Source organism: Myxine glutinosa, chromosome 9, assembly GCF_964187855.1.
Source record: "Myxine glutinosa chromosome 9, kmMyxGlut1.1, whole genome shotgun sequence".
Lineage (NCBI taxonomy): Eukaryota > Metazoa > Chordata > Myxini > Myxiniformes > Myxinidae > Myxine > Myxine glutinosa.
Window position 1 is genome coordinate 1,279,701 of NC_136269.1, and position 15,458 is coordinate 1,295,158.

Sequence of the window (15,458 nt, forward strand, 5' to 3'; positions counted from 1 at the left end):
ACGTGGTGGTGATGTGTTTTAAATTTTGTGGTGGTGAGGTGTTTTGAATTACGTCGGGGTGAGATGTTTTGAATTATGTGGTGGTGAGGTCTTTTGAATTACTTGGTGGTGAGGTGTTTTGAATTATGTGGTGGTGAGGTGTGAAAGGGACTTAAATGGTGTTGAGGTCTCAGGGGTCTCAAGGTCGTTGAAGGTCTAAAGTGTAAGGGGATCTAAAGGTGTTTCAATTGTTTTAAGGGTCTTCAAGGTAAAATGGGGTGTATGGGTCTTTGGGGGTATTAACGATATTGGGATATTATGCGTCTAAATGTCTTACAGGTCTTTGGGGTCTTGTGGGTCATTGGGGTCGAAAGGGTCTTTGATGTCTTTGAGGTCTTCGGAGTCTTTCGGTATTCAAGGTATAAAGGGTATTTATGATCTTCAGGGTCTTCAGGGTCTTTTGAATTATGGGGTCTTTTGAAAAAAAAGGTGTTTTGGTCCAAAAGAAAGGTCCAAATGTTTTTTTTTTGCAACTATGTTGATCACTCCGGTTTATGTGTGTGTTTGTTTGTCCGCTCACTTATACTTGCCTACAGGTCACAATTTTAAACCGATCTTCACAAAACTTCACCAAACGGTAGAGTTCATGGTCCAACAAAATCCTATATATTGTTATGTCAGGGGGGTAGAATGATATATAGAATCAGATAGATCTGAATAGCTATCATGCTTCGTCTGTCGCGATAGGGAATCTCCCTTGTAATAAGTTCTATGGTTAGTCCGGATGTCGGTATAAGCTGTATTGGTGTCCCCACCATGAGGGGGCGAGGGCGTGCGAAGTAGTACAGGGATTATGGATAAGATCCCTTTGTTCGTCGTCCCCTCTGTCGCCAAGCCTCTGTCCCTTATGACAATACACACTCACATAGACACTAAATAGATCCCTTAGAGCACACATTAAATAATTCCCCTCCCTTACAATAAGACTGTGGAAGACAAGCAGGCAGCAGCTGCGCAGTACGCTACCGTGGGCGACCAAGCATCGAGCAAGGCTGGGAGCCACGCCCAGGAAGATTGTTGATTGGCCAGAGGGAGGGGCGAGCAACACCACAGGGCGGGAAGCACTTGGCCAATGGGAGGGCACCAGCGGAGTCAGAACATTCGAGAGGTCGAGAGACGAGACTCTGGTTGGGGGAGAGAAGGGATTGACGTCACACGCGAGGTGACAAAAGGACTCGCTCGACGACATTTTCTGTCTCTCTGCGATCGACCCCTAGGTGCTTGAAGATCTTGCTTTTTCTTTTTGGCTGGACCCTTCGTGCTTCGCTATTGGAGATCCCTCGGCACTCCAAACTCTTAGCTGGCTCGTCATGGTGCTTGGAGCGGTGTTCAGTGCTCATGGTGCTTGGAGCGAGCGGGACCTCCTGTGCGGCACATGGGCTGGGAGTGAGGCGTGCCGCTGAGCAGACGAGGCCGGGGCCTACCTGGCGGCATGCGCGAGCAAGGCGGACAGAGGTTTCTTCACGCCACTGGAGCCTAGACGATTCCGGACGACACACTGCAGACTACTGACAGATAAGGCCGCACCCCACATTTCACAAGTACACGACGATTTCTTTTATTAATTCATTTTCCTTTGTCTCGTATCCGAAGTGTGAGTGGGGACGTCCCAATTAGGACATTTTATTTCCGGCGCGTATTTTCCTGTCCAGCTATTCATTGTAAAATAAACCCTTGTATTATTTTATTTTCCCTTCAAAATCTTGTGTTCGTTTGCGTTAATCCCCTACAGGATCGGAACTGCAGTCGGATCGCTACAGGTACGTGCTTGCCGCCTCTTCTTCCTCAGTCTTTCCCCGTGCTTTTATAGCCGAATCCTTAATCGATCGTCAACTCCATTAAAGCCATTTGGGTCATCCGCGAGCCCTGGTATTAACCGAAGGGATCGCGCGACAATATTTTTGAGGTCAAAAGGTCAACATATGCCAAAGGTGTTTCACTTTTTTCAAATTTCTAAAATCCTCAGTTTTCATCCAATTGACTTGAAATTTGAAAAAATATTTTCATATTGGCTAACTGAATTCAACCACCATCTATTTTTGACATCAGTGTAGGCCAAAAGGTCAACATCAGCCATAGGTCAACCACCTTTTTCTAATTTCTAAAATACTCAATTTGCATCCGATTGACTTGAAATTTGAATAGGATTTACATAACGACTAACTGAATTCAACCACCAACTATATTTGAGATCAGCATAGGCCAAAACGTCAACGTAGGCCAAAGGTCAACCACTTTTTTTCGAATTTCTAAAATCCTCAATTTTCATCCGATTGGCTTGAAATTTGAATAGGATTTACATATCGGCGAACTGAATTCAACCACCAACAATTTTTAAGATCAGCGTAGTTCATGTAGTAAAGATCTGAATATGGATTCGGATATGATAATTATTTAATTGTTTAAGTGCTTCTTCACCATTGAGAGAGGGCTAAAAACGATAAATAGCAGGATATCTCAAAAGGTCGTGGACTGATTTGGACGAAACTTGATGAACTGGTTGTGTGTGTGACGACGATTCGATTCGATTTTGGTGAAGATCTTAATATGGATTCGAATATGAGAATTATTTCATTTTTCTGAAGTGATTCTTCACCATTGAGTGATATGGCCAACCAGGCAAAGGTATGCTCTCTACTGAGTGCCGTTCTATTAACATACAGTCATGTGAAAAATTAAGTACACCCCATGTAAAGTTTTGACTTTTCAACATATTTCAACATACAGCTATTTGATCTTCATTTCAACAATATTGAGAGATAAAGGTGATATAAAATAACAAATATCATGATACATTTACATTTTGTAGTCCATTGTATAATTTAAATAAACATAAATGCAAATTTCACATGTGGAAAAAGTAAGTACACCCCTACATTTATCACTACTTAAAATACCTAAAATTAGAATCAGGTGCATCAGCTCAGGTGCAAATGATTAGAACATCGTTAGAGAGGATCTTGGAGGAACCTGTCTTATTTAAACCTCAGACATTTAGTTTGGTTTGCTCTTTGATGTTGAAGTGTGTGGCATCACTATGCCGAGATCAAAAGAGCTCCCTGAGGCCTTCAGAAAGAAGGTTATAGATGCCTACGAGTCTGGGAAGGGATTTAAAAAGATCTCCAAACAATTTGAAATCAATCATTCGACTGTCCGGAAGATCATCTGCAAGTGGAGAAGATTCCAAACAACTGCCAACTTGTTCAGGCCAGGCCGCCCCAGCAAGTTCAGCCCGAGAGCAGACCGCAAGATGCTGAAAGAAGTCTCTAAGAACCCCAGAATGTCATCACGGGACCTACAGGTAGCTCTTGCCACTGTTGATGTCAAAGTGCACGAGTCTACCATTAGAAAGAGGCTGCACAAATTTGATCTACATGGGAGGTGTGCCAGGAGGAAACATTTGCTGTCCAGAAAGAACATCAGAACAAGGCTAAAGTTTGCCAATGAACACCGAGGCAAAGACCAGCATTTCTGGAACAATGTGCTCTGGACAGATGAGTCAAAGGTAGAGCTATTTGGCCACAGTACCAGAAGACATGTTTGGTGAAAACCAAAGACAGCATTTGACCACAAGAACCTGATACCAACTGTAAAGCACGGTGGTGGAAATATTATGGTTTGGGGCAGCTTTGCTGCATCAGGGCCTGGGCAGCTCAACATCATATAATCCACTATGAATTCTTCATTGTACCAGAGGGTGCTTGAGGATAATGTGAGGCCATCTGTCAGAAAGTTGAAGCTTAACTGAAGGTGGACCTTGCAGCATGACAATGACCCTAAACAGTAAACATACCAGTAAATCCACCAAGGAATGGCTGAAAAGAAAGAAATGGAGGGTTCTGGAATGGCCAAGTCAAAGCCCGGATCTAAATCCCATCGAGATGTTGTGGGAGGATTTCAAACGAGCTGTGCATGCAAGAAACCCCTCAAACATCGCACAGCTGAAAGAATTCTGCATGGAGGAGTGGGCAAAAATTTCTCCCAGTCGATGTCAGAGACTGGTAGACAGTTATAAGAAATGCCTACTTGAGGTTGTTTCTGCCAAAGAGGGCAATACCACCGATTAGAGCCAAGGGTGTACTTACTTTTTCCACATGCGAAATTTGCATTTATGTTTATTTAAATTATACAATGGACTACAAAATGTAAATGTTTCATGATATTTGTTATATTATATCACCTTTACCTATCAATATTGTTGAAATGAAGATCAAATAGCTGCATGTTGAAATATGTTGAAAAAGTCAAAACTTTACATGGGGTGTACTTACTTTTTCACGTGACTGTATGTTATTCCCCATGGAGAGTTCTTTACAATGAGCCATTTTTTTGGATATCGCCCCAGCCAAGACATACACCACTCTAGCTAGGTAAGAGTCTAAAATTTCAATTTTTTCTATTCAGCGCTTTCGGAGATATAGAGGTGCAAAGTTTTTAGGTTTTCCAAGATGGCGCCCATACCATGTGACCTATAACATCATAATTATAATTTAAAAATTATTCAAGTGGAGGTGCACCAATGGTAAAAATTTCCTGTGCATCGGAGCAACGGTTGCAGAGAAAATCATTTATTCTTTCCGGACAAACAAATAGACAGACAGACAGACAGATGAAAAATCGCTCATAGAGCAACACTTGGCAAAACAGAACAAAGTAGAATGACCCTCAGTAGAGCATCCTTTTGACCTCAAAAATAATTAGTGGTTGAATTCAGTTGACTGAAAAGGAAATTTTGTTTGGTTTCAGACCAGGTCACTCTACTCTAGACATGGTGCTTCTGCTGTCTCAACAATGGATGGATGTCCTCAATGCCAAATAGGAAATCAGAGCTGTCACCCTTGACATATCACATGCCTTCGATACAGTCTGGCACCCCGCTCTGCTCACCAAACTCTCCTCCTATGGTATCCATGGAAATTTCCACACATGGCTTGTGGACTTCCTCTCTAGTCGTAGTCAACATGTGGCCCTGAATGGGTTTCTCTCATCTCCCCTTCCTGTTCTGGCTGGAGTTCCCCAAGGCAGTGTTCTGGGCCCTGTGCTTTTTCTGGTCTTAATCAATGATCTCTCTGACTCTCTTGAAAATCCTCTCTATCTCTCTGCTGATGACTCCAGTCTCTGCCGCTCCATTCCTCATCCCTCAGATCGGCAGTCTGCAGCTCCTCACTCTCTGCAGACCTGGACAAAATCACAGACTGGTCAAACAAGTGGAACATGTCTTTCAATCCTGACAAATCTCACGCTCTTACGATGTCTCTCCGAAAAGACCGACTGGACAATCCTCCCATCTACTTTCTGAACAATCGTCTCCAATAAGTTCTGTCACTCAAGCTTTTTGGGTCTCACTATCTGCCATGATCTTTCCTGGGAAAACCACATTTCCAAGCTGGCCTCCAAAGCCAGTCGCCGACTGGTCATCCTCCGTCGTGCGAAGTCCTTCCTTGGCACACCTGAGCTCCTCACCACATACAAGGCTTTCATCCGTAGTTCAATGGAGTACTGCTCTCCCCTCTGGGCTGGTGCTCCTGCCTCACACCTAGCTCGGCTTTACGCTGTTGAAACCAAAGCTTTCAGAATCATTGGAATCTCCCGCAATGATGCTAACTCTCAGGGCCTTTCACTCACTCACCGCAGGCAGGTTGGTGCTCTTTCTGTCTTCTTCCGACTGCTCTCTGGCCTATCTCTCCCAGCTCTGTCTGTTCTGTCCCCTAAATATTTCTACAGGTCGCACAAGAGCTGCCTGCAACCCTCTTATGGTTAAACTGCCAAAATCAAGACTCTATTCACCTTCACTCTTTAATTCCTCTTTTCTCCCGCCTCTGGACAAACTCCCTCACTCTATTCAATCCCACTCCTTCCTCCAGGTCTTTAAAACAGCTGTTCACCACCATCTCTTATCTTCCCCATCGAAAACCTTGATCTTTTCTACCCCCGCTAATTTCACCCCAAATCCACTTTTTTGAAATAACGACTTCTTTCCAGGAAGTCTTGGCAGTGTCCATGTGTTTTTTTTTTTTTTACCTATCCCATCCCCCTCTCCCCTTTCCATGCCTCCTCCCCCCCAAGCCCCTTTCCATGCCTCCCACATATCTCCCGATGTCCCTGTTCTCTGCTGTTGTACTTGTGTGCTTCCCTCTCTCTCCCCATCTTGTCTCCCCCTCCCTTTATTGTATGGTTTATGTGTCAGTTTGTCTTTTTGTGATTAATGTTAGGTTACACCAGCCTCGATCTTGTATAAAAAATAAAATAAAAAAAAGTCAGGAGACGATGATGGTTCACGAGCGAGCGGTATTCAATGACAAAAGACGGACTATAACCGAAGCAGGCCAGGACTGGGGGGTCGTGGGCCCACGTGGCAGGTGTCGGCCCCCGACATGCGGTGTGCATGCCTATTTACAGAGGGCCCCAATGCGCTGCGTGCGCAGGCCTTTAAGAGCCAGCTGTACGTAATTGTGTGTGGTGCTGGCCTGGAAATGTCAAAACGAAGGTTACTGACCTTGAAATGTGTGTGTGTGTGTGTGTGTGTGTGTATGGGCTGTGTGTGTATGGGATGTGTGTGTATGGGATGTGTGTGTATGGGATGTGTGTGTATGGGCTGTGTGTGTGTATGGGATGTGTGTGTGTATGGGGATGTGTGTGTGTATGGGATGTGTGTGTGTATGGGATGTGTGTATGTATGGGGATGTGTGTATGGGGATGTGTGTATGGGGATGTGTGTATGGGGATGTGTGTATGGGGATGTGTGTATGTATGGGGATGTGTATTTTTTTTTTTTTTTTTTTTTTTTTTTTTTTGTATACAAGATCGAGGCTCGTGAAAGAGCGAACATTAATCACACAGAAAGACAAACCGACACATAAAACATATAACATCGGGAGCGGTAGACAAGATGGGGAGAGAGGGGGAAGGACACAAACACAACATTTGAGAGCAGGGACCGAGAGACATGGAGACATCGAGAGATCTGAGAGAGGGCGAGGGCTTTGGGGGGGGGGGGCATGGGAAGGGGGCGGTGGGAGAGGTATAAAACATATGGACACTGCCAGGACCTCCAGGAAAGAAGTTGGAATTTCAAACAAGGTGGATCTGGGGTGAATTAGCGGGGGTAGAAAAGATCAAGGTTTTGGATGGGGGAAGCTAAGAGATGGTGGTGAACAGCTGTTTTAAAGACCTGGAGGGAGGAGTGGGATTGAAGGGAGTGAGGGAGTTTGTTCCAGAGGCGGGAGAAAAGAGGAATGAAAGAGTGAAGGTGAGCAGAGAGCCGAGATTTCGGCAGTTTAACCATCAGAGGGTTGCTGGCAGATCTTGTGCGACCTGTAGGAATATTTGGGGGACAGAGCACAGAGAGAGCTGGGGGTGCAAGGCCGGAGAGGAGTCGGTAGAAGACAGAAAGACCACCTACCTGCCTGCGGTGAGTGAGTGAAAGGGCCTCAGAGATAGCTTCATCGCGGGAGATTCCAATAATTCTGAAAGCTTTGGTTTCAACAGCGTGAAGCCGAGCTAGGTGTGAGGCAGGAGCACCGGCCCATAGGGGAGAACAGTATTCCATTGAGCTGCGGATGAAAGCCTTGTATGTGGTGAGGAGCTCAGGTGTGCCGAGGAAGGACTTCGCACGACGGAGGATGCCCAGTCGGCGACTGGCTTTGGAGGCCAGCTTGGAAATGTGGTTTTCCCAAGAAAGATCATGGCAGATAGTGAGACCCAAAATCTTGAGCGACAGAACTTCTTGGAGAGGATTGTTGAGAAAGTAGATGGGAGGGTTGTCCAGTCGATCTTTTCGGAGAGACATAGTAAGAGTGTGAGATTTGTCAGGATTGAAAGACATGTTCCACTTGTTTGACCAGTCTGTGATTTTGTCCAGGTCTTCAGAGAGTGAGGAGGCAGCAGACTGCCGATCTGAGGGAGGAGGAATGGAGCGGCAGAGAGTGGAGTCATCAGCAAAGAGATAGAGAGGATTTTCGAGAGAGTCAGAGAGATCATTGATGAAGACCAGAAAAAGCACGGGGCCCAGAACACTGCCTTGGGGAACTCCAGCCTGAACAGGAAGAGGAGATGAGAGAAACCCGTTCAGGGCCACACGTTGACGACGACTAGAGAGGAAGTCCACCAGCCATGCGTGGAGATTTCCATGGATACCAAAGGAGGAGAGTTTGGTGAGCAGAGCGGGGTGCCAGACCGTGTCGAAGGCACGTGATATGTCGAGGGAGACAGCTCTAATTTCCTGTTTGGCATTGAGGACCTCCATCCATTGTTGAGACAGCAGAAGCAGCATGTCCAGAGTAGAGTGACCTGGTCTGAAACCAAATTGATGATCAGAGATCAAGCCATTGGAGAAGAGGAAAGATTTCATATCCGAAGCAATGATGGATTCCATGACTTTGCTGATAATTGGGAGAAGGCTGATTGGTCTGTAGTTGCTAGGATCTGTTTTTGCACCTTTTTTGTGCAAAGCGGTGATGTTGGCTGATTTCCAAGCAGATGGCAGTTGACCTTGAGCAAAAGAGAGGGTGAAGAGAACAGAGAGAGGGTGAGATAGAGCAGCAGAGCAGGATTTTAGGACCCGTGGGCTGATGCCGTCGGGTCCAGTTGCAGAATCAGAGTCGAGGGTTGACAGAAACTTTTCCACCTTGTCAGGAGGAAAGGACACGGAGTCCAGGAGCAGCAGGGTACGACTGGGTATGGTGGGTACAGAGAGGGATGGGTTTGGGACACAAGATTTAGAGGCAAACACAGAGTTGAGGCATTCAGCTTTTTCACGTGCGGAGTCAGCTGTGTAGCCGTTTGAGGTAAGGGAGGGGATGGAGGGGGAACAAACACCAGAAACGGATTTGACCAGACGCCACCAGGATTTGGAAGAGGGGGACAGATAAGAGAGTTCGGTCTTGAGAACGGAGAGATATTGTTTCCTGGCTCTCCTGAGGGTGGACACACACTTGTTTCGGGCTTTGTGAAAGGAAATGAGATTTCCTTCCGTTGGATTTGCTTTCCAGGAGACGAAGGCAAGTTGTTTCTGGGCAACAGCCTCACCACAAGATTCCGTGTACCATGGACGGGAGGAAGGGTATGACAACTGAAGACGAGATGGGATAAATCTGTGCATGAGAGAGAGCAATTTACTTTGGAAGAATTCCCAGGAAGAATTGATGTCAGAGGCAGTGGAGATGGGAGACCGATCCAGACGATTGATGGCTGCTTGAAGACCGTGCCAGTTGGCCTGAGTGAAATGCCAGACTCGTCGACGCTGAGCAGGCTCCCTGAGGATGGTCAGAGAGATGTCCACTTTAACAAGGACATGATCAGATGATCCGATCGGAGCAGAAGAAGAGCAGCAGACATTTTCAGGGAAGTTAGTCATAACCAAGTCCAGAAGAGAAGATGTTCCGTTGACTGAGATCCGGGTCGGGAAATTGACAGATTGTGTCAGTCCCAGTGAGTCGCAGAAGTCCTTTGCTGAAGAGCCATGGCTGGTGAGAGAGGTACCCACAACCAGCCAACTGGCATGGTGACAATTGAAATCACCACATATGAGGAAGAGAGAGTTGGGATGAGTAGATAGAAGTTGGTCCATATCATCAGACAGCGAGATGTAGATGGAGTCATCACTGTTTGGTGGACGGTACAACACACATATGAACAAGAGGTGGGAGCGAAGGGGAAGCCGTAGCCAGAGGTATTCCTGGGGGTGAGGTGGAGAGAGTGCAGTGCAGGGCGAGTGAGGAAGAGAGTTTTTGATAAAGATAGCAACCCCGCCTCCAGGACGAGGCTCAGGTCTATCATACCGGAGGATGGAGTAGCCCGGGAGAGATACTATGGAATCAGAGACATCATAAAGGAGGAAAGTTTCTGTTAAGCAGATCACGTCTGGTTTGACAGAAGCAACCTGTATGGAGAGATCAGTTCAGTTTGAACGAAGGCCCCGGATGTTTGAGGTCCATACCGTTAATGAAGAGGAAGGGGGAGCATCAGATACAGAACAGGGGGGAGGAGGGGTAGGGTAAGATGTGGAAGAGGTGGAAGAGATAGGGAGAGCTGTTGAAGGTGTGTCAGAGATTTCAGAATAGCTCGGAGAAAGGGAAGGATGGGGCGGACAAAAGGTTTGATGGTGATTGGGTGAGCCACAATGAGGTGTTATTTGAGGAGGGGGAAGAGCGAGGCAGAAGGTTGGGGGAGATGGAGGTGAGAGTTTGAAGGGGGAAGAAGCGGGGAGGACGCTTTGAGGAGGGGGAGTGAGAGGGGGGAAATTGAGAAGCAATGAGGGTGGGGAGATTTGAAGGGGAGGGGTGAGGGGGAAGTTTGGGAGGGAAGGGACAAGGGGAGGGATTTGAAAGGGATGGGATATGGGGGAGATTTGGAGGGGAGGGGTGAGGCAGGAGTCTAGGAGGGGAGGGGCGAGGGGGCGTCTTGGCGGGGAGGGGTGAGGGGGTAGTTTAGGAGGGAGGGAGCAAGGGGGGAGATTTGAAAGGGATGGGTGATGGGGAAGATTTGGAGGGGAGGGGTGATGGGGAAGATTTGGAGGGGAGGGGTTATGGGGAAGATTTGGAGGGGAGGGGTGAGATTGGATTTTTGAAAGTGTACGATTTATGGGAAACGAACATTTATTGCAAAATGAGTTTCTTGTGACCTTCGAGTTAAAAATACGTTTAAGGACGCTGGATGGAGGATGGAGTGCAGGAGAGTTTAGGGAATGTAGAAAAAAGGCACTATAGGAGATGGATATTTTTTTTGGGATGAATTGATTTGGTGAGCAAGTCGAAAGCAGCCTTTTAAAGAAGAAGAAGAAAAAGGTGTTATAAAATATGACGGAATACATAACTTGAGGGGAAAGTGTAAACATTGAAGGTTAATGAGTGAAAACTATCTGGGGAAATGGGGGAGAAACACGTGGTCGAAGAACGAACGAACGAATAAGAATGAATAAACGAATGAGAACAGAGAAGGAAATGTTTTTTTTTTGTTTTTTTTTGAGTTGAGATTTACACAAGGAAGTAGGCAATGGGGTGAAAAGCCTGGGAATACAGAGAACGAAAGTTATTGGATCACAAACGACGGACCGCTGAGAGAAAAACAAAGCCTCAAGGTTGTACAGTGCACACTGTACAAGGCCTCAAGACACGACACGGCAAACAGACGATCAATTTATGAAAGATAAACACCGAGAAACAACCAAAGTTGCACACAATAACTTCACACACCGAAAGATAAATGCAGTTTCGACAAAATGCAATTGTGAACAGACTTAACTTCGAAAAACGTGGAGACCGTGTGGGATGGGGATGTGTGTATGTATGGGGATGTGTGTATGGGGATGTGTGTATGGGGATGTGTGTGTATGGGGATGTGTGTGTGTATGGGGATGTGTGTGTGTATTTCGCTCTTTCACGAGCCTCGATCTTGTATACAAAAAAAATAAAAATAAAATAAAAATAAAAATGAAATAGAAAATAATGTATATTCAGTTATGAGTTTAGTTAGCTACACAATACTTTCGGTTCGATTCCGACAACTTTGAAACTTTGACCTTTGTGACCTTCAAAGGTCAAAGGTCGAAGATTCTGAAATTTGTTGGAAAACTTGTATTTCATGATGTATGTGATAATATAAGATCATGCAAAACATTTCACCCTATCAGGAAGTGAACAATCTAATAAAACAATCAAAAATTGACTTTTCTAAATTTCGTGACCTTGTGACCTTGACCTTGGGGCGAAAATGAAAAATCGAGCTCTGTGGGGCTAGACACATGACATTGACCTAACCAAATACCGAAACCCCAGTCAGATTCCACCAAACCCCTTGGAGAAGATGTAGCTCGAACTCGATTACCCCCTAAAAGGACATCTTTTTTAGGCGTGGCTCCGCCCACAATGGGCGCAATATGCCCACTCTCGGCAGGACACAACTAGATCATGATATCAACCTCTCACCCAAGTTTCATCAAGATCAGATGATATCGGGTAGTATGCTGCGGACAGACAGACAGACATACACACGCCCATGACGAATATAGTGGTCACTCTGTTTGATAACTCGGGAACCAAAAAAGACAAACATTTATTCCCCATGCAGAGTTCTTTACAATGAGCAACGTTTCAATTTTTTTCCATGGAGCCGGTTCAGAGATATGGAGGTGCAGCATTTTCACTTTTTCCAAGATGGCGCCTGTACAACGTCACCTATGACGTCCTAATTATTATTAAACTAATCAACAGGAGGAGGCGCTCCCATGGTGAAAATTTCGTGTCCGTCAGACCAACAATTGCAGCGAATTTTTTTTTTAAATTCTGATTGGATGAAGCCTTGTACTATGACGTCATAATTAATGTACCAATGGCATCATCATTAGCATTTCTTATTTCCGATGGGGAGTACTTGAAAACGCACCATGTATCAATTTTCACCATTGAGCGTTTTTGGAGATATAGAGTTGCAACCTTTTTCCAAGATGGCATCCATAACACCTGATCTGTGACGTCATAATTATAAATAAAAAACCTCTACCGGCGGAGGCGCTCCAATGGTAAAATTTTGTGTCAATCGGACCGATGGTTGCCGAGAAAATGAATTTTAAAAATGCAAACGCTCACACGTACTCACGTATGTCAACCGATCGCCTTCCACTGCTTTTCGCTTCACGAGCGCAGGGTAACGAATGATGGCTTACATTTGTACGTCATTACATTGTGTGACATTATAATTGCATTACATTATGTTATATGCATTATGGTTACATTGTGGTTATATACACGTCCTTTTTTTCGAGATCAGATCCAATATGGGCGACTGGTGGTCATTTTGTTACTTAAACGTGTCCCCATCCATTTATCGGACATGCATGCACCAATTTTCTTCAAACTCGGCACATAGCCAACACACGAGAGAATACATTTGCAGAATATTTTGTTTTGTCATCCGACCAAAGATGGCCGACTGACGGCCTATAACTCCGTACATAAAAATTACAAAAACCACGGTGGGGGCTATGACATTTCATGTCTTTTTCTTCTTCTTTATTTTGTACCAAACGCATAAGTGCAAATGATTAGTAAGATAATTGGAGGATGTACATTGTGATCAGCATCTCGTTCCGAGAAAATTTTGAACTGGCCCTGTGTGTTCCTTCAGAAGCTCCCTGCACCCGGTTCCCATGCCTCCCTCTGAGCCCCCCACGAGCCCCCGCGCAACCCGCAAGAGGGGAGCGTCTCTGTTACGCGCTGCCCTCGCAGCACGACGTCGCGTCGCTTGGCGCAAGCGCTCTCTGGAGCAACGACACCGAGTGCCGGATGAAAAGGTCTTTCATTAAAATTAATGCGGCTACAGATCCCGTGCAGAAATTCTGAGGCTTCCCCGCTGCGACTATACCCTGCAGTAGGGACGCTGCAAAAATACAAGCATCCATCGCTATGTCTAGTGCCGGGCGGCTCAGGGACGCTTTGTTGAGTTTAAAGTGACGTGTTGTCACTTTCACTTTGTTTATTCTTTGCGAATCCTTTTTCTTTATTTCCTTTTCCCACCATGTTGGAAAAAAACAAATAAATGTGATCCAGGGCCTCAGAGAAGCCCTCGTCGTGTTATAATTCACGAAGCTGCTGTTTGCTTCTCAGAACCTCCGTGGATCCTTTGAACAGGTTATGATTGTGGATGCTTGAAGGGAAATGGTGACATGAGCGCAAGGTGTTGCCGAAGCTTCCTCTTCTGATGCAAGTACAACTTGCGTGGGAGCATTCAAAAAGGATCTCGGAATAAGATCCGAAAAATAAAATCTCGAAAAAAGAATCTAAAAAGATACAAAAAAGATACCGAAAAGATACTCACAATCGTTCCAGAACTTCTTTTTATTTCGTTATTTTTTATTGAGAAATATCACATATTGTAATATTTGTGAATATCTGCTTCCAAAAACATTTCAACGAAGTGTGTGTGTGTGTGTGTGTGTGTGCGTGCGTGTGTGTGCGTGTGTGTGTGTGTGTAAGTGTGTTTATATACAGTACCTATAGAAAGCCTACACGTCCTTTCAAAAATTTCACCTTTTGTTACCTTACATCCTGGAATTAAATTGCATTAAATCAGAGTTTTTCCACCTTTATTTACACATCGTAACCCACAACTTTCAAATGAAAAACAAATTCTACAAATTTCAGAAAATTAATTTTAAAAAACAAAACTAGTTTATATCTTGGTTGGATAAGTGTCACCTCCCTGAGTTAATACGTGGTGGAAGCACCTTCGACAGCAATTAGAGGTGTGAGTCTGTTTGGATAGGTCTCTACCAAGTTTTCACACCTTGATTTGGCAATATTTGCCTTTTCTTCTGCACAAAACTGTTCATGCTCAGTCAAGTTGTGTGTGGAGTGTTGATGGACAGCAATCTTCAAGTCATGTCACAGATTTTCGATTGGATTTAGGACGGGGCTCTGACTGGGTCACTCAAGGACATTTCTAATTTTGTTCCCAAACCACTTCAGTGTAGCTTTGGCTGTGTGCTTCGGGTCGTTGTCATGGTGAAAGGTGAACTTCCGTCGCAATCTTAGCTTTCTTGCAGATGGCAGCAGGTTTTCCTATCGGATTTCTCTGTATTTTGCTCCATCAATTTTTCCTTTTATCCTGACAAGTGCCGCAGTCCCTGCTAATGAGAAACATCCCCATAACATGATGCTGCCACCAACATACTTCACAGTAGGGATGGTGTTCTTTGGTTATGTGCTGTGTTGGGTTTGCGCCAAGCATAATGTTTTGCGTTTAGGCCAAAAAGTTCCATCTTGGTTTTGTCAGACCACAAACTTTTTGCCACATGGCGTCAGAATCTCTAGAGTGGTTTTCCGCATACTTCAAACGGGACTCAAGGTGGGCTTTTTGAGTAATTGGCTTCCTTCTTGCCACCCTACCATACAGACCAGACTTGTGGAGTGCTTTGGATATTGTTGTCACATGCACACAGTGACCTGTCTTTCCCATAAAGGCCTGTATGTCTTTCAAAGTTGCCATTGGCCACTTTGTGATCTCTCTGATCAGCTCCTCCTAGCTTGATCATCCAGATTGGAGGGACGGACTGATCTAGGCAGGGTCTTGGTGGTACCATATGCCTTCCACTACTTCATGATTGTCTTGACTGTGATCCAAGGGATATTCAAGGCCTTTGATATATTTTATACGCATCTGATCTGTGCCTTTCCACAACTTTATCCTGGAGATCTTTTGAAAGCTCCTTGGTGCTCATGGTTGAGTCTTTGCTGTGAAATGCACTACCCAGCAGAGGAAACCTTCAGGAACAGCAGATTTCATTCTGAAATAATCAGAATCACTGCAATTTAATACAGGTGGAGGCCAATTAACGGTGTGTGATTTTGAAGGTGATTTGTTACACCTGAGCTAATTTACAATTGTTATTTTAAGGTGGGTGGACAGTTATTCAACCAAATATT